The following is a 26,683-nucleotide window of genomic DNA, read 5'->3' as shown; positions in this document are numbered from 1 at the left end:
TAGTCCGAAGTAACTGTTAATATCCGAAATAAAGACCATTTTTATCTTGTTTCCTTGTTTTTTTTACGTATATTCTCTGCAAATAAATGTATGTTCATGTTTGAGAGTTATGAGTACAAGTGTATGTCTATCTTAGAGCACAAGACTTACAACAAACACAAGTCAGTTTGCGATCATGACTGCTCATTCTCAGCACTATGATGTCATAGTCAAACGGGACACAATGGGACACAATGGGACACAATTTATCAAGTTCATCCACAGTCTCTCATACAGACTTTGAGACATACACATTCAAAAATCCAATGCTAGTCTATTCAATCAAAGCTACATTCTTTAGTTATCTGGACTCCTTGTGATATATGAGATAATCTGACAAATCAAATTTTAAAAAATTTCCATTTTACAGACTGCTAGTCTAAACTGGTCCCTGGACAACTACTGCAGTATAACTGAGTATTTTCTGATGGCCTATATTGATTACAGTCTTTCCCAGATACAAAAATGTCAGGGACAAACCAACAGTATTATTCATGAGTAGAGACTCAAACAGTTATCACAGAAATATCACCAACAAGCTCCTCCTCTTCACCAGGTGTAGCCACCTAGAACCAATATTGACAGACCAGGGTATAAACTGTATATCACACAGCTTCATCAATACACTCATCACCACAGATTTCATGGATCAGTCATTCCTGACCATTCCTCTCAACATCTCACTGGACCAAGTCAACCATCCATAAACTATCCATCCAACACTCCACTGCCCTTCAAAGAGGGATCAGTCAGGGTTGTCAACATCTATTTCGTTTGATGACTGGATGAGACATGTTGGAATCTGATGTAGCAACAGGGGTTTGGTAGGGCACCTGTTGTAGGGGTCAGGGATGAGGGCTGAGGGGGATCAGGGTCTTTACAGCACTTGGATGTATGGTAAACCACCTGGGATGAAGGTGGGTGAAAGTTCTGAAAGTTTCAAGACGTCAGCATTAGGTCTTTACCTACAAAGATAAGGGCTTGAAAAGAGACAGAATCTTTTTATCATATGTGTCAGCTAAACCACCTGTGATAGGGGGTGGGAGAAAATAAAAAGTTCTGTAGGTGAGAAAGTTATATTGAAGGCAACCGCGACGGCGGCGAGGGGGAAAGAAGAATGCAGATCTGAAGGGGTTTGGAATAGTTTCTGCAGTAGGTGGTGCAAATCATCAGTAACTAGGTTTGGAGTAAGGGCCTCGGGCTGAAGGAGGAGAGTTGCCAGTAATGGAAGATGTGGCAACAGGACAAGCACCTGCCATGGGGGTGGAATGAGATGGTGAGGGGTGAGGAAGGCCAGCATGAGGAGGAACACACATGCTCTGTTTGTAGGGGGTAAAATGATACAGGTGTAGAGATAATGAAATGATCCTCAGGCAATGGATGGGTAGAGTCAGAGTGGGTTCATAGGGACTTGAAAATCTGGGTGGTGAGAAGCATCATTGTCTGAATACTCATCCATTGGCTACCAACATGACACCAACACTTACGTGCGAATGGTTTGCAAAAAGAAAGGAGTGAGTGAGGTTTGTTTGATGTTAATTTGTTTACTTGCAACTTAATACCAAACTCAGCCATATAAAAGGCATGACCAAGCAATGCAGTGATAGACATAATGAGCACAGTTACATGATGATTGGTTATGGTGATATGAAATCAACCAAACCATCAAATCTGACCATACCATCCATCAAGTCACGTGTTGTTACCATCATTACCCTTAGACTCTGAAAATACATATAAGTATATATTTGATAATTCTCAATAATTCCTTGTGTGCTGATGAGGAGTCCCTGAGAGACGGGAGATTCTGAACCTGAAGAAATCTAGACTTGCTTAATTCTGGACTTAGCATTGCAGAAATGGATGGGCAGTAAGGGAAATAAGTGCAGTTCAGGGACTGTGATACAGACTATACCAGTATATACATAGACCAGTTCTGACATGGACTCTCCAATGATTCATTCCACAATAACCTAGGAATTCATTGTAATAATGTTGTTCAAAGACAAGCCCTCAGTTGTATGGAAACAGCATTAACAAGCTGTCCTAAGTTTCTTGTTCATAGGAATCATAAATATTTTTGTAACTTACGAGAAAGTCTTGTCATTATTTACAAGTCTCCTCTACTTCGAGAACTAACTCCTGTCTAACTTTAATGTAAGTTGTATAACTTGAATCTGTTTTTCTTGGCATATACGCCAGGGATTGGTATTCTTTGAACTTTCCTTGCCATGTATCATTTGACTGCAACAGTGACCCTTCCAAACTATTTAGCCCTGAGAACAGGTTTTCTGAAGTAGATAAGTAATGAAGCAATTTGTCAACAAACATCCCTGCAAGTAATTCAATCACATCAACCAGTAGGCTTCATACATACATAATTTGTTTCCTGCAGGTTTTGTTGCCGGAGTGGATATGTTGGATGGGATATGCTGGGGGGATATGCTGGGGGGAAATAATTAGTTTGTAAACACCTTGAAGACTGAAGACAACATGAGGGAAAGTTGGATAATAATGTTTCAGTTTTTTCTGTGGCACCTGGTCTAATTGTTGCTTGATGGCTCAGGTTTATGGGGTGGCGTGGGCGAGTGGTGAGTGTGTGAGTGAGTGAGTGAGCAAATGATGGAGGGAGCACTTGAAGCGACCCATTCACACATTTTCCACAGCTATTTTTCATTTTCCATCACTCGTAATATATTTCTGTGATAATCAAGACTGGATATTCTTTTGTACTGACATTCTTTAACCCGTCAAAAAATCATTTGAATGTGTCAATACGTTAGCACACCTACAATAATACCCTATACCAAATTAAACTAAAACAGTTTGAGATGGTCCCCTGTGAGATAATCCCCTTATATACCAGTTGTGGCAATAAACCCTACACAGTACAACATCAATGGGGGTCTGTCTGGGATTACTCAGGCTTAAAGATGTTAGATATAAGGACATAATGACCTCTGACATATCCCCTCTATCCAGGCAGTAATTACCATCCTCAGTGAGATCTGTGTGTACCTGTGCTCCGGTGAGGTCAAGCTTGTCCCAATCCCATATGGTGCAAGTTTAATTTGCAGGATGAGCTATCAACACCTGTTTCTTGTCACCTTTGATAAAATGGATCAGATCTTGTAAAATAAACAACATGCACATTTTACAAGTTTGGATATCTCAAATATACTTTGTAGTGATGATAGCAGAATGTGGCATTGTTTTACGTGAATGACAGGTTGCTGGTGTAATTGTCATGCGATACCTGTGACAGACAACAATCAGCGGCTGATAGTCAGTTTGTAACCTGGTCCCTCACTACAGGGGAGGTGGGTTTGCAGAGTGGTTATGATATCTATGTCAAAGTCAGAGAGTCAATTTTCCAAATGGTCACTTTGTGTAAGCCCATGTTTGAAATGTCACTGAAAGCTCATTTTTGGTGTTCACAAGAAGATATTACTGAAACGTTGCTAAAAGCCCATTGTTGGTGTTCATTCAGAGATATGACGAGTCTCATAAGTCTCCAGACAGTGAGTCAGAAACAACCTGCTACTGACTGGCCATTTGATAAACATTTTTTATCACTCTGTTTGTTGTCAAAGGTCATACACAGTAATATTACTAACAGAACTACGTGATAACAGCCTGTTCATCAAGTCTATATAGGGCACAGACAACTGTTTATGTTTTCAGACTCAATTTACTCAAATAAGTCAAGTATTTGAGGACGTACCTTTACAATATCAAATAAAGATGACTGAAGTACATAAGGATACATATATAACTCCACTGTTCTTGAGAACTCATCTCGTGTCAAAACAACAGGTCACTTAATGAGATAAACATGTCCTTTTACATGATACTTCCACACATGAAATGGACAACACACATATGTACTTCAGGAAGCTATACATGAAATGGACAACACACATATGTACTTCAGGAAGCTATACATGAAATGGACAACACACATATGTACTTCAGGAAGCTATACATGAAATGGACAACACACATATGTACTTCAGGAAGCTATACATGAAATGGACAACACACATATGTACTACAGGAAGCTATACATGAAATGGACAACACACATATGTACTTCAGGAAGCTATACATGAAATGGACAACACACATATGTACTACAGGAAGCTATACATGAAATGGACAACACACATATGTACTACAGGAAGCTATACATGAAATGGACAACACACATATGTACTTCAGGAAGCTATACATGAAATGGACAACACACATATGTACTTCAGGAAGCTATACATGAAATGGACAACACACATATGTACTTCAGGAAGCTATACATGAAATGGACAACACACATATGTACTTCAGAAAGCTATACATGAAATGGACAACACACATATGTACTTCAGAAAGCTATACATGAAATGGACAACACACATATGTACTTCAGGAAGCTATACATGAAATGGACAACACACATATGTACTTCAGGAAGCTATACATGAAATGGACAACACACATATGTACTTCAGAAAGCTATACATGAAATGGACAACACACATATGTACTTCAGGAAGCTATACATGAAATGGACAACACACATATGTACTACAGGAAGCTATACATGAAATGGACAACACACATATGTACTTCAGGAAGCCATGAACCAGACTCACGAAAGTCATATAAACAACCTCTATAAATCTGTGTGAATAAATAACACACAAATGCACTTTAGAAACCCATGAAGGCAAACTTCACAAAAGTCTCACTATCCAACACAACTCTATACAACTTCTAAGAATCCACCCAGTTAACATAAGAACCAAGGCAATTTTATTGCACATGCCATTTCAAAATGAACACATAACTCACATTCCTAGCAATCCTCCCTCAGCAGAAGCATTTCTGTACTATCACAGCAAACATGTGGCTTACATACGCTTTAGCAGGATATTGACCATTAACTAATGCCTATCCAACCATGAAAAAAGGATTCATTCAACAACTGACATCGTAGTGACTTTCATCTTTTCAGTATGTTCAACAGGATGAAAACAAATTACCTATTTTGCCACTAGCCATATGCTAACATATTTCATATTTGCTGTGTATTGTATGAAAAGATAAGCCTTTGTTTGAGGTTCATTTATTTTTCTATTGTTAGTGCAAAAATGGAAAAATTTGTTTAACATCTACACATCTAAAAACTGCAGAAAACATTGACGTAACAGTCATTTAGGGTTTCATCAGTGTGGAACAAAACCTACAATCATCATCATCATCATCATCATCATCATCATCATCATCAGTAGTAGTCATTAACTAAAACTCACGAAAGTTGACATGACAACAGCAAACTTCACACTTTCTACTAGCCAAGTAACACCAGACATAAAGCGGTTTTGTACATTGTATTAGTGGGATCTGAAGGTAGCTGTAATGAGTCTATCTTCTCATGGAAATCTCCACCTCCCCCCCCACAAAAGAAAGACAAAAATAAAGTCAGCACTTCATATCAGTTCTTCCAATTTGGGGAATTTTCATGGAAAAGCAAAGCAATATAATTTTATCCAGTGTATCTTCAAAAACTAGTTCTTAGTTTTTCCCCCTAAAGAATGGAAACAGGAAGTACTTTCAGACTGCAGCTGTGTAAAATGTTAGTACCATCATACTATGTCTACGATACTGTTCACAGGCTTTCACAACGTACATGAAATACGCCCCCATCTGTGTCTGTGAAATTTCAACCTTTTAGAACTGTAATGTCTCACTATTTTGAGAATATAAGAAACAAAAGGTTATATGTTGGGAAAAATAAAAAGAAATATACAAGAAGAATCAGAATAGCTGCAAGGACTAAACTGACATGGAGATAAAGCATTTCCCTTTGACATCGCACATAGAAGAGGGAAAAGCGCTTCATCAGCACATTTATCAATGTTCATCAGCATTTTCCAGAATTCTTACCTGTATTCATCATCATTCATCACATCAACTTTCATTGACAATTATCAGTTTTCATCAATATTCATCAGCTTTCAATATTCATCAGCTTTCATCAATATACATCAGATTTCATCCACATTCATCAGCTTTCAATATTCATCAGCTTTCATCAATATACATCAGATTTCATCTATTTTCATCAGTGTTCATCAATATTCATCAGTTTTCATCCACAATCATCAGCTTTCATCCACATTCATCAGTTTTCATAAATATTCATCAGCTTTCATCAATGTTCATTAGCTTTCATCAATATTCATCAGTGTTCATCCACACCAATCAGCTTTCATCCACATTCATCAGCTTTCATCAATTTTCATTAGCTTTCATCAATATTTATCAGCTTTCATCCACATTCATCAACTTTCATCGAAACTCTTAAAAATTCATCAGTATTCACAAGATTCATTCATATTCATTAACATTTGTCAGCATTCATCAGGGATCATTTATAACAATCAGCATTCATCACGTTCACCAGAATTCATCAGAGCACCCAGTATCAATGATTAAAGCAGCAATGAGCCAAAGTATCCCATCTGACAGACTGCAGCAACTTTGTCCAGACATTCCCAGCTCCATGAATCGGTACTAATACAGTCATCAATGTTTGCTCCCTACATACACAGTTATACATATAGAGAAACATGTCCAAACTGATCATCAGAAATTCATCAAACTTAGTGCAACAAGTAAATCATACCTAAGCATGGGAGAAATGGATACATGATTAAAAGTGGGAGAAATTATTTCATGGCATTTGATCGGCACAAAACCTGACAGCGCCACCTGTCTGCGCCCACGTCTCATTCACAAGCAGACATATTAGAAGGAACATCATGAAAGTTACAAGAAACATTATCCCGAATGTCAAAAAAACCACACGTGAAAGCCACGTTATTTATATCCATGGATACGCTGCGGTCCAGACAATCTCTCTCAGGAGGAGACAATGATCATGGAACGGATGATCAAAACCTATTAGGAACAGTGGCGTCATGGCAACAAGAATAGCACTGGTAGAGATACACTATTGGACAAGAAATACGACTTTCTTGAATAAGTTTTCAGGTCATTATCTTCTATTCCTTTTTGAGGATTCAATACCTCAGGGTTATTAAGAATACTATCCAGGACTAAGAAATCTATTTTTCAAAATCTTTAGGATTTTAGAAACATAAAAAATAAATAACATGTCAGGCATTCCTGCCAAATATTCCCTCTACAGATTTGCAAATAAACAAGTAACATCTTGAAAGGAACAAAAGTGCAGTGGCTTGAACCACTAAGAGATATAACACATTTTATCACACCTCGCTGACCAAAGGCAATACAGTCTTGGGTTTTCCTGCAAAGAAATATTGACAAGATTTTCCCAATTCTAGACCTTTACTAAACTTTGATAGGGGAAATCTATGAAATACCCAGTAAATTTCAAAAAGTGTCCATGAGCAAGAAAATTGCTCACTGACAAAATAATTGTCTTGTTCAAGCATGCAGGCTTCATCACACGCTGAGCCAGCATAAATACTACTTGTTGCATGTCAGCTGTGAGATCCTATTTCTAATTCAGCCACTGATGGATGAGTGAACTACCCACAACAGATCTTTACCTGATTGTTAACAGGCACTGTGTCAAAGTTTGTCAGCAATATACATGTGAGTGAGTGACTTGTTGGTTTAGGTGTGTGGACGCATTGGAAGGTGAGTGAGTGAGTGAGTGAGTGAGTGAGTTTAGTCTCACAGCATGGCCATCTGTAAACATCGAATCTGGACCATACGATCATGTGCATTGATCTGCACAAATGGGAACTGATGACACGTGTCAACAAAGTTGGTGAGTCTGACCACCCAATCCCAAACATCAATGAATCTACCTTTCTTAAAATACTGAAGATTAAAATATCTTTGTTCTACACTTGTCCTTGTACTACTACAGTACTTATATCAAGATCACTGATAAATTTAATCTGACATAAATTCAAATCTGGGAATTTTCACTTTGGGGTCAAATATCAGCTTCTGAACAGGTGTAACCAACCCTATTGTTAGACATTACATAATATTGCCTCATTAATTCTACATCCAGGTACACCATCAATGAAGGTAAAGGACACTCGTCACACAAAGACAAACCTGTCAATTACCATGTCAACTTCCCAGGTAAACAGGCTACAACAATGTAAGTAACACAATATTTATTGCCCGACAAGAATGTCAGCAATCACACAGGCTCTGCCAGTGTCCACACTATCGTAGGCCACAAAGCTAGGTTGTGTCCAGCGTGTATTAGCTGGGCTCAAGGGATTGGTCTGTCAATATGTTGATACCTGCCTGTGTCTACCTGACTTAGAAACCGGGGCCTAGATTTTCAAAGCTCTCTTAGTGCTGAGACAGTCGTAAGTCTATGTTAACGTATGGCACTTACGACTATCTTAGCACTAAGACAACTTCGAAATTCTGGGCTCAGGACATAAGGCATCATGGGATGCCTGTCCAAACCGAGGCAATATCTGAGTTACTAGTCTAAAACTGACAAATTTAAAAAAAAGAAGAATAACACACAACCAATGATCTTTGATAATTTGAGAAAATCAGTAACGAGAGAATGAATGTTACTAATCCCAAGTTTTCAGTGATAGTGAGTGAGTGAGTGAGTGAGTGAGTGAGTTTTACTCCACTTTTAGCAATATTCCTGCAATATCATGGCATGGAACACCATAAACATGCTCCACACATTGTGTCCATGTGGGGAATCAAACCCAGATTTGGGCATGACAAGCTAATGCTTTAACCACTAGGCTACACTATTTTCCCTTTGAATAGAGAAAAGGAAATAACAGCATCACAATGTCCACCCTATGGAGAAACTTTACCGAAGATAAATATTGCACAGGCATGATGTAATGGAGACAATTTTGATATCACGAACCATGACTGACTTAATATATTTCTCAACAATGATGTAGATTGACATGCCAATATCAGAGACTCATGGTTGAGACAAGTATATTCAGGGTGAAACAGAGAATGTGAATAGAATAAGACATCAGTGGACACAAACACGCCGGGTTTATCAAAACAATATGAAACTGTGAACCAACAATACATATGTCAATTAATTACTTACACAATACTGTCTTGATTAATACAAACTGTGGGTAAATACCACGAGAGTGATCTCCCCTGTGATGACTATGCACAATCTCCTTTGCAGTAAATGGTGCTTTGGGCTAGACAACACCAAATCAGTATCCATATTATATCACTGCAGGCTGAATATTCTAAAAGCTGTGATTGGATGATTTTGAGTAACATGTTTATTTTCTGTAATGTATGTCCATTCAGTATTTAAAACTGACAATTTTAAAATGATGACCTAGAACAAATGTGACCATAAATATTTTCAAACAGTTGACATTTTGTCCACAACTAGGATTGGTCTGTTTAGCTTCCTGTAAGGAGCTGTTTGTCATTTATTGTCGCTTTTAGGCTTAGCTAGGCTATGCACACTTGTACACGTAATAACTGTTGAGTGCTTAGTTAATTATTCAAAAAATATACAATGTTGCTATTGAAGTCAATGGAGAAACATTTCACTCAATGTAACCTTTAATCACACTCCCAGTATCATATCTGCTACAAATTACAAGCAGACAATTTAGGTATCTGCCCAAACGAAGACATAAAAATATGTGTATGTCTTTGAAAATGCCATTCCAGCAAAAGGATATTTTTTTTCACCTGTTTTGAGATGAATTTTTAGTTTTATGACATCAGAAGTATTCCCATCTTCCTCTCCAGTCTTCTGTCTCCAGGGGATAGATGTTTGGAAAGAAGTTGATTTTTTTGCCTTCCCAAGTTTAAGAGCATTGGCAAATGGCAACACTATTATCTTGACACCTACTTTTGTGTAGCTGACTTCTGCTGAAAAATTCTGAAGATTGCAGCAAGAACACATTACCTAGGACAATGACATAATATAGTCAGATAATTTGCAAGAAATTTAGGATTTGGGGGAGCCTAAGGGATGCAATTAAGCACAGAAATGGTGAAATGGATTGCATTATCTGACAAGACCACCCATGGCTGCTGATATGTTGTACAGTGGCAGCATCTGTCCACAGGGAGGGTTAGGAGAAACTAACATAATCTCATGTTTCACAGCCACTTTGAAGACAGATACACCACATCAACCTGTTCCCTAGGGATTAAACAGTCAAGGGTGGCTTAATGCAAGGGCTTCCTTTAAAAGATCGTCAAACTCATTACTATTATCTAATTCTAAATATAAATGTCATGCTTGACTGCAGTTAGAACCTTGGAAAATGAAGATTTACCTAAGGTTCATCAAAGTGTGAGTGAATGTGTACAAATATTTACAAAAAAGGTCTAATTCATTTCTAAAAGTTCACATGAAAAAGATAAACTTTTTTCCCTGCAATTTAATACAGTTTACATAATTTCTTTCTTTCTTTATTTATTTCTCAAAGACCTAATTCTACAGAATGTCTCTCATTGTTGTACACGGTTTCCATTGGTCCTAATTCTACAGAATGTCTCTCATTATTGTACACGGTTTCCATTGGTCCTAATTCTACAGAATGGTTCAAACTTTTCATAATGATTCCTTGTTCCACAGAATCATTCCAAGTTTGTATAATGGTTCGCTAATTCAAAGGAATTCAATTGTTTATTGGATTCAATTATTTAAAAATTAAGATTGACTGCTATTCATTGTACCAGTGTTGGGAATCAAACCTGAGCCTAGGTGAGACAAGAGAATTTCCTACCCATCTGGCTACCCACCAGTCCCATACAATTGTAAAAACTGTTCATAAATGTTTCTACTTCAACAGAATGACTCCAATTCTTCATAATGGTTTCCATTTCAAGCAGATGGTTCTATTTATTTATAATGGCTTTATAATTCTATTGAATTGTCCAAATGTTAACAATAATTTCCAATTCAGTAAAGCGGTTTAATGTTTTTCTTCATGGTCTTTAGCTTCAAGGATCGGTTCTGTTGAAACTGCTTTCCATACGACAAATCAATATAAACATCCACACCACGTAGACATATTCAGTATGATGCATGAGATATTTCCTCTTATTGCGTCTACACAATGCCGATGATTTGTACATTAAGCCATGTTGCAGATATTCCTGCAGAATCTGATTTCCTGTCTGTACACTGACTCACGTCACAAATAAACAATGGCGGCACAGTCATCAAAAATACATTCCTGGTCTAAACACTTGGTGCTTACAACCTTTGTCTTTTAAATGAAGATATATGTAGGCAATTGAAAGAACATACCATGAATAAGAAATTAATTAATATTCTAAAAAAAACCAATAAGGAAATGCACACCTGGGATATTATTCGTCTTTAGCCCACATCCCAGATGCTGACAGTACACCTGAATAATAAACACATGTTCAATTAGGGTTATGTAGATTGTTGCCATTAGGCAAGACTAATTCCTACTTAAGAATTTAACCATAACCTTATATATTTGTTATCATGGATAAACAAGTACGCAATGTCTTGCTTGTAGAAATGTGTTTCTGGGTATTTTTTACACTCACTTTGTTTTTGTTTTAGATTTTCAATGTTTAAACAAGAACATGAGGTGGCACATACTTATGGACAAGCTCTTCAGAGCAGATTTTATAGTTGTTTATGTTTTCTAATAAATAAATGCAAAACAGTAAAGTCAGCATGTAAATAAGTCAACAATACCAGCTTCACATCCTGGCACATAACCATTACATTAAACACTTACAGAAAACATACTTCAACGCAATCATTCACTGTTGCTTAGTCTCTAAACATATATATAACTGAGGGACACAAACACACCCATTTAGACTGAAAAGGTGCCCTAGTGTTATGGGAAATCTCAGGGAATCTAGACTTGCTTCAAGAACATTTTGCAGTATTGCAGAGAGGGCTAGGCGGTAGGGAAATATAATGTGGTTCACAATCCCTACCGTCTCTTTTTCCTCCATTCAATCATGCATTACAAAACTAATAGAACTTCAAAATCATTTGTCCCATACAGCATACAACTTCTAAGTGTTCCTCCAAAACTGTAACTGGGAAATCAATGATGTGGCACGAGTCATTATTATGTACATACTTTGATTATCACTCGTCAGTGCATCATGCATATTATTTGTTGCTTTATATTGGTTCTTTGAATGCAAGAAAATATTTCCTGCACGGTACAATAAAGTTTTCCTTGTACTATCTCTTGTCTTAATAAGGTGAGAGTAGTCGGAGAGTATGCTAGGGGCTACAGTCTGTTTTGTCTATTCTGACTAATAATTATAAAATAAAATACAATGAATCAATAATAAAATACATAAATTGACAGAAAATTATAATCAGAATCAAGTTAGATAGCGACTCCAAAGCTTTGGGCAGAAACAGCAGTATGAAAGATGATTTGGAACATGAATGTTTCAATGATAGCCTTCATAGTAAGTGTGCTTGTGGGTTTCAATACATCAGTAAGCATTTGAGATCAACATCATTTCAGGCTTTCTTCCTGCATTAAGTGTGGTCGGGTAACCTAGTGGTCTTAGTCTTTCCTCATCATGCCAAAGATCTGGGTTTGATTTTGCATGTGAGTACAGTGTGTGAAGCCCATTTACTAAGTCCCTCAACTTGTTCGGATGACATGCAATTGACTATAGGTTACGTTGACTGATGACGATTCACCTTATGAACGAGTTCCATAATATAAACGGCAATAATATTGCTGGAATATTGCTAAAAGCGGAGTAAAACCATACTCATTCACTCACTCACTCACATCAACATTTTGTGGTACAACTTGCCATAACTGGATTTAAGGACGTATCAAATCCAACTCGCTCACTCACACCAAAATTTTGTGGTACAACTTGCCATAGCTGGATTTAAGGAGGTATCAAATCCAACTCATTCACTTACTCACTGACAAAAGCTTAAATTCCGTAAACTGTGAGTTGAGATCCACTTGAAACACTTAAAGGTTAGGTAAAGTGCCTCTGAAATAAAAATATCCACAACTACAAGCCCTGATGAAAGTAAACTTGACTTCAAACCTTCTACACATACCTGACATTCACTGTGCACTTCCACAGAAGAACCACTTACCTTAATTAACCTTCACCGGTAAACCTAACAAACCTAGCTCCACACAAATCAGTGTTAAGCAACAGTTACGTGTAAAAACACTTGTATTTGAAACAATACTGACTCAGAGCCAAGGTACAAGCTGTAAAAACCACAAACATCTGCACTGCTATTCTACCTATGAGCATGCAGCAAGGATTACACTTCACTTTCAATAGAGCATGCCAGGGCAAAACAATAATCGGGCTATTTTGAGCTTAACAGTTCAGAATTTGCTACCATTGCCACAAATCATCCCAAAAACCTGACACTGAAAGGCTCAAGTTATCTGACATCCATACAAAAATATTTTTAAGAATTTGTTGACAATTTCTCTCTTATATCCACAACATATTTATACAGTAGGATTCTTAATTATACAAACTCCCCATGAGAATGATTGTATATATTCATTCAACTAATAACAAAATTAAGCTTCAAAGGTGAAATTTTCTTACTTCTCATTAAAACAGACGGATTTGTAATCTTTAAAAATCGGGAAAAACATGCATAACATAGAAACCAACGGCTCCAACAATCTTTGAACATAGGAAGAAGTATGCAAAATTTATCACTAATTCTTACAGAAAATCCCATTCAAAGGATTAATGTAAAGGATAACCAAAATGTTTAGGACATTCCAATATAATATGTCCAATACTGGGTCATGATTTGCAAAACTTCTTTAAATACAGCCCCCCAAAACATTAATAATGCTCTGGTGAAATCCAATTTCAATGATTGAAGATTTCACTGAAAGGAAAAATGAGAACACAAAGAAGCCCAGCTTACCTTGATGATGAGGGCCCTGACACAGTAAGCTGAATGCCAGAAATCTAATTCCAAGGAATCAATGTTTACAGATCACTCTAATGCAAAACACACCTGATGATGCAGGTGAAGAAGTATCTTAGCATAGTTGCCTCCACCACAGGTATATCCTCTCTGTGAGCCTAGTTCCTTATCCCTACAGTTCAGTGAATGCACACTGAATGATACGGCTCCCTCCTTCTCTCCCAGCTGAAGAGGATTTGGCAGATGGCCAACAGTGATGGGCTTGTAAACCATGTGTGTCAACTATACAGACCTTATAAACAGACTGTCAGCTGACGGTGACCCATGACCTACAACCTGTGACCCTGAGGTCAGCAGCATGTAATTATTCAGATCGTATGCTTGATGTATAATGAATTAATGCTGGCTTTATGTCGATGATCAGTATGATAACATTGGGATTGTTGTTTGAGGGTCACGTCCATGAACTATGGTATCATGCATGAATGAGATGATCTTGGACATGAAATTTGATATGGTTGGATCATCTGATAGGAATAAAGTGTATCAATGCATGCATAGTTTGAACATGAACATTTGGAGTGTGATTTGTGGTTTAACTCCAAGATTACATCTTGAAACACCTTCAGTACTGTAATACCATCAGGTGTTCAGATTCAGCTTGTCAACCATATCACTTTTGAAAGATGTATTCTGAAGCCTCCAGATCAAGATATAAATCCATATATACCTTGGAAACATTAATCATTTCACTTTAGACGTTCCTATATAACAGCCTTTTCAAAACTGTATACTGTAATATTTGTTAGCTGAAACACATCTGTCGTTTTCAAAGCTTACTTACAAAGCCAACAGCAACAAAAAGGTATTACCAGTGTTAACACTGCACCAAGCAATACTCAACCAATAAGTGCCAGCCTGTAAATAATCAGGTCTGGACAAAAGAATCCAGTGACCTACAGTATGAGCAACATTCTACAAAACTTGGACACAATGAAAAGTGAACTAAGTCAGTGAACGTCTTACATCAACAAGCCATATCTTCATGGGCTATGGGTATCATTGCAGTTGTGAGTAGGTATCGAGTGAGTGAGCAGGAGGGTATTGAGTGAGTGGGTACTGAGTGAGTGAGCAGCAGGGTATTGAGGGAGTGAGTGCGTAAGTGAGTGAGTGGGTAATGAGTGAGTGAGTGGGTATTGAGCGAGTGAGCAGGTTATTGAGTGAGCAGGAGGTTATTGAGGGAGTGAGTGAGTGCGTGAGTACTGAGTGAGCAGGAGGGCATTGAGGGAGTGAGTGCGTGAGTGCATGAGTGGGTATTGAGTGAGTGAGCAAGAGGTTATTCAGGGAGTGAGTGAGTGCGTGAGTGGGTACTGAGTGAATGAGTGGGTATTGAGCGAGTGAGCAGGTTATTGAGTGAGTGAGCAGGAGGTTATTGAGGGAGTGAGTGAGTGCGTGAGTACTGAGTGAGCGAGCAAGAGGGTATTGAGGGAGTGAGTGCGTGAGTGCATGAGTGGGTATTGAGTGAGTGAGCAGGAGGTTATTCAGGGAGGGAGTGAGTACATGAGTGGGTACTGAGTGAATGAGCAGGAGGTTATTGAGGGAGTGAGGGAGTGAGAGAGTGCATGAGTGAGTGAGTGGGTACTGAGTAAGTGGGTATTGAATGAGTGAGTGGGTGAGCAGGAGATTATTGAGGAAGTGAGTGCCAGTAAGTGAGTGTCAGTGAATGAGTGGCAGGGTGAGTGAGCAGGTGACTTGCATGGGTATTGAGTGATTGAATGCATCAGTGAGTGTATCAGTGAATGAGCGAGTAACTCTCAGACACTTTCCATATGCCTCTTTCCCAATTACCATCTTGAGAAGCACATGGTGTCATGGTAACAGCTGGTGCCAGTCATAGTCTATAACGCATATATCACCCATAATGCTATCTCCAGTATTCGTTTAAATTATAGTGTGGTAATAACTAGTCACTTTAAGACATACACATTCTTTTTTTCAGAATCTGTAGGCATTAAATTTTCATCAATTTGGCATTTTCACAAAATTAATTACTTTACTCAGCACTTGGACAGTTGATAATCTGAAACCTTCTTAATTTAATATAAAACATCAACACCACAGGAGGATCAGTCTTGATCATCTGCCAGACTCAGACTTCATTGAGTGTTAAAAGGCAAAACAGTTGTGAAACTTACATGAATGGATCTTGGAAAGTCTCTGCCAACATGAGGTGTAAATGAAAACGGTGAGCATGTCTTGTGCCAGCAGTGGTACCCATCATTCACACGACATGCGTTGAAAAAGTATGTGTTTGTTGATGTAAAATGCCATCATCACTGAGTCATTGCACTTGATCGTCCTGCAGAAACAAACTCCATGGGCGTGAACACCAAATTAGAACTGTAAAAATGATGAGATGCAGCTTGTACGTGTCCTCAAAATAGAACAGACTGCAAATCTCAGAAAATAATTAAATTAATGTACTACTGAGAAATGTGAGTGTCAAGCATTAACTGAACTTGCCCTGATATTAAAGGCAGTAGTCATTAGATTAAAATACTTATCAGTGAATGAGCACTTCAGCAATGTTAATAGAACAGTTAGTCATGAACACTGTAAGTTTCTAAGATAAATACTGTTCTCACAAAGAGAAATACTTTTTTTGGTAAACAAACCAACCACTTCATCTTTGCGTGTCTGAGCATGTGTCTGAGCATGTGTCTGAGCATAGGTGCATGCATCTGAACATCTGTCTGTGCATACATTTGTGAGCTGTGTGTGCACATGCACATGCCTGCAAATGTATATGCATGAGTGTGCAAGTGTGTGCATATTCATGAGTGAATGTGTGTGATTGCATGTTCAGATAGATAACCACCCAAACCATTTCTTTCTGAACCACGACTCCCCACCGGAAGGGAAGAATAAAGATATGATTGTCACCATGTACAATATCACTGACATCTGAATGTCATATTAGCGCATTTACACATCTCGTTCCCTCACAGACAGGATACGCCCACTCTCGGCACGTGATGCAGTGTTCTACTAGCGATGTCTTGCAAACTGCCTTAAAGTTCCTGATGATACCATTGTATCAGTGACACACTCTGAGAGATTAACAATGAATACACTTGGTCATAAACAGTACTAATGTGACACATGGTCATTTTTCAATGGTTATCTAAGGGAATGGTTTTAAAATTCTCTGTCCACGTCCAGAAGCGAGGAGTCAGGCTAAGCCAGTATTGTGATGTCTTACATTTACGATCATCATATGTTTTCGATGAGCCATTACAATTCCCATTTTCAAGCAAGAATGCAGAATCCATGAAAAGCAACCTGCATGTCAACAACACGATCCCTGCTATTGGTGGGACTTCAATATACTACGAATCAAACTTTCATGCATCAACAACAGTTATAAATCAACAAAAGATTAATTTTAACTTGGGAATCATTATCTACCTCATGACCAAAAGTATAAAAATCCTAAATGTTTACTCCAAAGATACCATCAATGTTTCACCTGCTTAGTTTGCATTCTACCTTACAAGATCACTTAACTTAAATAGTCACATGACTACGCTGATAGATTTAACTTCACAACAAAATCGCAAAATTGATTATGTAAAGTCAGCAATGAATTGAAAAATCAATTTCCAAACAGACACTAGAGCCGTTAAAATTATTTTGTCTATGGAAGGCTATCAACGCCAAAAAGGCCAGTTACCGAGAGTGTAATTATGAGGCTTCAGATAATGATGGTAGGCTGCAGTTGGTCCAGGGATGCTCAGACGTTCCATCTCATTATACTCACCACAATAAATGACATATGAAATCTACTTCCGCAGGTGTTTTGTTCCCGGCTACAGTTTAAACTGTTTTAGAGCAACTTCTAAATGGAAAGGGAAATTCTTTATTATCTCTGCAAATTTGAAATGTCTGACTGTACTGTGCAAGTTTTTGATACAGGGCATGCTGTACTATCACAACACTGCTAAAAATATTCAGCCAATGAAAGGATCGAAAACACATGATGTCATGTGGAGCGCAACTTTGAGATTGCTTCAACAGCAGTGGTGGATTAATGATAGAAAATGCCTGACATGCATGGGAATATAACAGTTTCTGGAATAAACTTTATCTTGTCTGAGGGTAGGTTCAACAATATTAAAAGATTGTATTTATTTTTCATTCACGAAATATGTTATTGTTATCTGATCGAAAGCACATTACGCCAGGATACAATTACTGAAGGTAAGTTTCATTTTATGTAAGGCAGGGGTGGGTATAAGGGGTCCAGGTAAACAGAGTTTGACTGTATATGTATTCTTCACTGATAATTACAAAGACAAATCATTCCACGAGAAATATTTATAACACCAAGACACCCACTCACCAACAACCAACACCTGATCGGAGTATCACCTTAACACCAACCGACACATATGCCATTCAGAGCTAACCTAGTTCCCATGTCTGAAGAGTTAAATCATGAGATGGACATCCTCTTAGCTTTGTGTCTGTCCACCAAGAAAATGTCAATTGATTCCACACATTTGAGAGTGATGATGAAGCATCAGGGTCTGATGATGTTGAAGCCATCGAAGGATCAGTCTGTTGTAGTGAAGGAGGAGACAGTCGATTTATTTTCATTCCTTTGACTGCCAGAAGACCTGAATGCTAAACTCTGGTGGCCATCGTCCATTGGTCAGACAAATATAATAAACAGATCAAGCTCACGTCTAAATCTCGGCCGGCACCATATAAGCAAGCGAGTGTGAGTGCGCATGTATATGACTGCCGGCACCATATAAGCAAGCGAGTGTGAGTTTGCATGTGTTAGTGTGCGTGCATGTGTATTTGTGAGAAGATATAATTTGTGCATCTGTGCTGCTTCTACCATACCAGATTAATGCCAGTTTCATAGACAGTGTGTGTGTCAGTATGTGCACTAGAGCTATGTACCGTAGCCCATGTGACGAGACAATATATCCAAATACCAGTTAATGAGGCGAGACGATATATCATGAAAGTATTGGCAAGGAACCTGCAAGAGGATTATCATCACAATACCATGGCGGCGATATTATACATATCCCAATACATGTCCCAGTACTTTACAATACTATCAAGAGAACATATATGATACATAAAATGATTGAAATTTTATTTGTTATACAGCAGAACTTGTGTTACATTCATACACACAGCTGTTCATCTAATAAAGTTTCAGCATTATATGCTTAAGAAAGTACAGTCATACATATTCAGTATGCCTTGATCAAATACACGCACGCACGCACGCACGCACACACCTTCAGTTCACAGAGTGTAAAATGTTCACATTCTGTCACTTATACACCAAGCAGTTTTAACAAAGATAAAGGAGAGAAATTCCTCACAACTTTAAGTAGTGTTTAAGCTGTATCGTGATAAATCATCTGTCAATATATCACGAACCCTCACAACACAAATATCCTGATATGTTGCCTAAATGTGTTTTATATTGATGTAGTATTATCGTGTAGTTGATGATGCAAACAATACTATCAATGAATCTTTACTCCACTAATTTGCACTGTCAGCATGTATGTCAGTGTGAGTGTAAGCATATGTGTGCGCAAGAGTGTACATGTGTGTGTGAGAGTGCATGTGTCTGTGTGCAACTGCATGTGTGTGTGTGCATGTGTGTGTGTGTGCATGCGTGCGTGCGTGCGTGTGTGTGCGTGCATATGTGTGACTTTAATGGTATACTGACAAACTAGAACCTGTCTAGGTCCCTCATCTTGTGTACTCCATCTACTGGGCGACAGAGGAGGTCAAACATACTGACATACTAGAACATGACTAGACCCTCCTAGATTTGACTGAACAACAAACTGTCATTTAAAATGTTCATCTGTTGTAATAATTTCAATAACTTTTTAAAATGATAAGTGCTTGACACAAACAGACATAATGTGAAACAGATAAATGCTCAGATGGTTTTAATTACTTTATGCTCGAAAACAGTCAGCCCTGCAATGTCATTGGTTACAAAACATAAGGTGACACTCCATCCTTGAACTTGTTTTACAGCATATGAATTCTTTTTATGATGCTTAAGAACCAAATTATGAAGTATACCCTACAGTCCAGTAATTAACAACCTAATATCTACTGCACTGGTACGTTTTAATATCAAATCTCCTACAGGGACATGCGGACTGTGGCACATGCTCTGCATAACAAGGTTCTGGATTCTGCATCAGTCGTGACAGCAGAAGTGAAACAAGGTCAGCAGACATAATGACAATTGGACACACGACATCCATTATGGATACCTTAATGCATCTTATTGTCAGAGGAGTACCTGAATCACAGTGTACTTTGATTGCTGACCTCCAACAATTGACCTTACGTCAAACATCACAGCACTGACAGACCAGCAATGGCTCAGTTTGGTTAACACATGGACAGAACTGAAAATCAGTGGGCCTCTCAAACTGGCATGAGGACACTAAATGCGTCCACTTAAGTTGATTCATTCTCAAACAGAAGACAAATATCACCTTTGACTGACTTGCTCATTGGTTACAGATCAGACTCTGTATGTCATAAGAGTGAGTAAGTGAGTGAGTGAGTGTGTTGGGTTTTATGCTGCTTTCACACAGCAATATTCCAGTATTCCAGCAATATCACAGAGGGAGAAAGCAGAAATGGGCTTTACACATTGTACCCATGTGGGGAATCGAACCTGGGTCTTCGGCATGACGAGTGAATGCTTTAACTATCGCCTCTCGTATACTGGAACATATTGTAACCAAGATATACACAGATTTATTTTGATTGAAATCACACTATCATACAATATTGCATGGAATAGTTTCTTTTCAAACTGACAAAATGTCATGCAAAGAAATCTATTTGAGTTTCAGGAAAAATCTTCAGTCCCTAAATTTCCAATTATGAGTCAAATATTCTTCCAGTAATGTCACAAAGCTTTTCTAGTAACATCTATCCTACTAGAATAGCTCTGCTCATTATCAAAACATCCGATGAAAGATTTTCTATGCCACCATTCAAGCCATAATTGAAATGTGGTCCGGTAATGTTTATTCCTGGCACAACTTAAAGACATCCACTTTGATCTGTAACGTGTCAGCCAATCAGCTTCTTCCCAGATGGCCTATCAGTGTTCTGGGGAATAAATGTCTGTATTGACCCTTGTTTTTACACCAAAGATGGCAGCGAGAATCCTGGTTCTATTACCATTGCCATTGTGGTCACTGGTCATAAGATAGGGATGCACAAATAACTGCTGTTTTCTTTGGTCAGGGGAGCAAATTGATTGCACATTCTTCACCAACAGATGTGGTACTTACATTTCTTTGCAGCGGGTTTGTAAAAGACATTCTACTTCATCAGCCATGGTTGTTTTTCAACCTTGGGAAATATGCTCTTAACAAGATGATGATGACGATGACGATGACGATGACGATGATGAAACAATATTTGTAAAAGATGTTTTATGATTTTCAACATTTCATGTTAAAGTGGTATGGTTGGAGTTTCTGTCATTATGTCAGTTATCTGAAGTTGAGAAATATTATGATTTTAGATATATTAGATGACTGTTAGGGAATGGGGGGGTGATGGAGTGTCTGGTCCTTATGAAGGAAAATACTGGTAAATAATGCTTTTCATAGCATACAGGTTGGATTTTACAGGATTGTCTTGAAGTGAAGATCAAAACAAATTGTCACTACAGAAAATATACAGAACAAACTCAGATATTAAATTCCTATTGCTTACAGGGTCAAACTGAAGTGGTGTGTCTACAGATTTGTGATGCTTTCATTGATAATACATAGAATGGTAAGACCATCCGCTATGGATACATTAAGACACTCATTCACTATGGCCACTTCAGAAATGATACTTGTAATTCTGAACCAGATGCAGGTGCATGTCCTCGTTGTACTTTGGCACAGCTTGTACTGACCTTTCACTGACGGCCTTAAGCTTTCCATACAGGGTCATCGCCCTCTACATCACCAATAAACTGGAAGATGATATCATCACAGTACTGTTACATCAGGGCAATGACCTGGATGAGGATATCATTACAATACTGTTACATCAGGGCAATGACCTGAAGGATACCATCAGAGGACCTTTACATAAGGGCTATGATCAGGTGGATGATATCATCACAGGACCCTTACATCAGGGCAATGACCTGGGAGATGGTATCATCATAGTACCCTTACATAAGGGTTATGACCTGGGAGATGATATCATCACAGTACCCTTACATAAGGGCAATGACCTGGGACATGGTATCATCACAGTACCCTTACATCAGGGCTATGACCTTGAAGATGATATCATAGGACCCTTACATCAGGGCTATGACCTGGGAGATGATATCATCATAGGACCCTTACATCAGGGCTATGACCTGGGAGATGATATCATCACAGCACCCTTACATCAGGGCAATGACCTGGGAGATGGTATCATCACAGTACCCTTACATCAGGGCTATGACCTGGGAGATGATATCATCACAGTACCCTTACATAAGGGCAATGACCTGGGACATGGTATCATCACAGTACCCTTACATCAGGGCTATGACCTTGAAGATGATATCATAGGACCCTTACATCAGGGCTATGACCTGGGAGATGATATCATCATAGGACCCTTATGTCAGGGCAATGACCTGGAAGATGATATCATCACAGCACCCTTACATCAGGGCTATGACCTGGGAGATGATATTATCACAGTACCCTTACATAAGGTCAATGACCTGGAAGATGATATCATCACAGTACCCTTATGTCAGGTCAATGACCTGGAAGATGATATCATCATAGGACCCTTATGTCAGGGCAATGACCTGGAAGATGATATCATCACAGTACCCTTACATCAGGTCAATGACCTGGAGGATGATATCATCATAGTACCCTTACATAAGGGCAATGACCTGGAAGATGATATCATCACAGTACCCTTATGTCAGGTCAATGACCTGGAAGATGATATCATCATAGGACCCTTATGTCAGGGCAATGACCTGGAAGATGATATCATCATAGGACCCTTATGTCAGGGCAATGACCTGGAAGATGATATCATCACAGTACCCTTACATCAGGTCAATGACCTGGAGGATGATATCATCATAGTACCCTTACATAAGGGCAATGACCTGGGAGATGGTATCATCACAGTACCCTTACATCAGGTCAATGACCTGGAGGATGATATCATCACAGGACCATTACACTGGTGATCCAACAGAGTTAGCATGACTTTACAACATTGGTGGAAGTATTCACCCACATCATGTCCTGGAACTCCATGAATGGTCTTAAAACAATGTACCATCAAAGCTTGCTCTTGTGCATCACCACCTTTACATTTCAGGAAAACATTTCATGAACAATATTTAAGAGTGCACTGAAAGAAATTGTAATATTTCCAGGCATCAAACATTCAATAACATTTACAATTTCAAAACCTCCCACAATGTTTCGGCAGAATTTCTTTTGTAGCAAACATCAGACAACAGTGGTGATGTATTGCATTGAAAGTAGATCTTATTAGTTTCCATGGTGATAATGGATTTTCATGATAGAGGTACATAATGTGTGGGTTGGATTCACATGCGACTCATCTGTTCTACCAAGGCAACCCAATTAATAAATAAAGCAAAGATTGGCAGGTTATAAACGTGTACCACTCTGTAGAAACCGAAGCAAAAACTGTACAGTGTTCACAAATGAGGAATTACTACTAGGGCAAATCTGGGAATCAAACACAGGAATAGCAGATTCTTGTCTACTAGACCACTTCTGCCTTATCTGAACACTGCAGGATGGATAAAGGTATTTCACTTGACTGAACTGGATGATTGCATTTGGTTTTTTTTCTGAAATTATGAGCTCTTTACCTTCAGCCAATACCATCAATTTTGTCTTTCAAAAATCTGTGTACTCAAGTTCGATTAACTACTTTAATGAACATGTCCTTTGATGCAATCACCTTCAGGACCGTTTGAAATGATGTGTCCCATGCATATACACCTCTTCAAAAACATCAAATGAAACTCGTCAGCTCTGTCTACAGAAAAAACATTTCCTTCATAAGATCTTTTTAAAAAAAAAATCACATAATTACAAACCATCCATGAAATGCAATCACTTCAATACAGCAGTTGTTTGATTTTCTCTGAAGATCTCCAAAATTAACAGTTTCAAGCTCGTCATAAAACTGACCTGACATTTCTAAAGGTGAATTGGTTTGTAAAATAAAAAAAACCATAACATGGTTTTACATCTTACTTCTGTTTTAATACATCAACAGTTCTTCAAAGTTAAAATTGAAAAAGAAAGTGAAGAAACAGCCCTGCATGCAAGATTACGGAATATTCAGAATATAAAACACAGCTGAGGATACAGATATGGGAGATATTCAAGCAAGTATGTTCCAAAATGTCATCCCTACGTCCATGAATGTTTTCAACACTCTCCAGACACCCAGACAGAACAATCAACCCTGTCTGTGGCTACACTGCCATGAAGGTCACAGTGTCCATCTTGAAGGTCATCATGGCCTCTGAAAGGTACTTGACCATGTTGAGGTCATCTTGGCCTGTGTAAAGGGCATGTGTTTATCATGAATATCCACATCTGATCATGTCCATGTGAAATTAGTTTCTTCTGCATGCTCAGCAACATGCAGTTTGACCTTTAGAAATTGTCACCTCAAGAATGAAAGAGTTTTCAATTATCACTTGACTTGAAGGCAACTAGGCTCTGACAAATTGGTATTTGGAGCAAATTTGATTCAAGTCATCCCAACTACATTTTACATTAACATTAACAAAAATTTCAGATTAGGAGTCAAAGAGTTAATGATAAGTGCTACACAAATTATACAGAGATGTTGTAGTTTAATACTGGGCGCCAGCTTCTACGTCAAGATCTCTATGGAAACATTGCTGTCATTTACCATTCAACACCAGCTACAACAACACTAATCTTGAAACAGTGTGGCTGTTTGTTGAGTATAAGCTGGAAACCTAATATTAGCCAACTGTTTGATAAAATAGGGAAAATGTGAAGGCATAATCTGTTTGTTGTATAAGATTTCTTTTAGGAAACCAAGTTTTTCTGTTTAAGGGACAGGTGAAAAGTATGATCTAATAATCGAATCTGGACAAGACAGTCTAGTGATCAACTACCATCCACAAGATCACAAACATAAGGTAAAGCCAGGTATTTTAAAAGTGGATGTCTAGTTCCTCCCTGACATGATCAAACTGGTAACTGACGCTGATGGTGCAGATGAATTAGGAAATAAAGTTCGCTCTACCCCAGTGTGTTTTGTAATAAAGTATAGAACAATAAAGTATAGTTTTGCCTTGAAGTATTATAATTACAGCACAAGGATTATATTGTATATTGTAGTTTTGGAAACAGTAATGTCTCTAAAACAAATTTAAAAATAGCAAGATTTATGGATGTCAACTTATTTATTGTGAATAACACGTTTCAGAATGTGTGCTTGCTCCTTCATCAGAAAACATACGAAACATTGTGTTATTCACAGTAAGAAAGTTGACATCCATAAATCTTGCTTTTCTTCTGCATTCCACTTTTCAATGCCCCTTAAAGATTTAGAACAAGCTCAGTGTAGAAAGTTCAATGTGCGTTTTCATAGTCTCCCAGTGTATTCCTTTCCACTGTTTCATATTTGTACTAATTTGTGAATTCACCAAAATTTATCACACTGTTGACACTTTTCAATTACAAATGTCTTCAAAACATATTAATGGACTAAAGTGAAAAGGTCAGTAAAGCTATAACATTAAACAGTGCAAACTTGCCTCTACACAAAGCACTCTTAAAGTCACAAACATCACTATCATTTCTGAGTTTTTACATCACATTCAGCAACACTATAGGTGTACTGAACAACAAAAGACACACAATTAAAAAAAAGGAAATCTCATAAAAGTAAGTGTTCATGTTTATATCTTTGTTTAAAAACTTGACAAAAAGTAAGTGTTGCATTTCTTTTGCTGTTCAGTATAGATGACCGCCTAACAGTGACCTGAAAAAAATCATGGCCTAGATTCTAAGCACTAAGACAGTCGTGGGTTTATGTTAATGTATGGCACATGCCACTATCTTAGAGATAGACTATCTAAGACAGCTTCGAAAATCTATCCCAAGTCTGGAGATAGACTATCTAAGAGAGCTTCGAAAATCTAGGCCCAAGTCTGGCCCAGACGACCCAGTTGAAACATTCTATTCTGAAGAATGATCCGTAGTCTCTGGGCACAAGGACACAAGTCAGCAAGCCTTCAACTGGTCACCTCTCACAACCAGGAGAGGTGGTTGTGAACCTAACCTTGATTTTCGCAGGCGTCAAGAGGAACATGACAAAGACATACCTGTCCTGCAACCTCAGCCCAAACATTCTCCCACCATAAACACCAAAATGAAAAATCATTAAAATTGGATCATCCAAATGTGCACTTCCATGCAGTCATTACATGCAGTTTACAGCCAATGTACATCAGAGCCATGACCTGTGCGTGCCAAACTGTCATGAATTTCAAAGACGTCCACCCGATTTCCAATGTCCAATGGGTGCGAATACTGCAATAAAGTGTCCATCCACAGT

At 38.2% G+C, this 26,683-nt stretch overlaps 1 protein-coding gene across 2 annotated transcripts in view; it reads right to left on the bottom strand.

The window, feature by feature from the left end:
- Window positions 1–26,683, bottom strand: part of LOC137281273 (IQCJ-SCHIP1 readthrough transcript protein-like) — a 234,357-nt gene that overhangs the window by 147,605 nt on the left and 60,069 nt on the right. The window lies entirely within an intron of this gene.

This window comes from Haliotis asinina, chromosome 4 (assembly GCF_037392515.1).
Source record: "Haliotis asinina isolate JCU_RB_2024 chromosome 4, JCU_Hal_asi_v2, whole genome shotgun sequence".
Taxonomy (NCBI): Eukaryota; Metazoa; Mollusca; class Gastropoda; order Lepetellida; family Haliotidae; genus Haliotis; species Haliotis asinina.
This window is presented reverse-complemented; position numbering and strand designations above follow the sequence as displayed.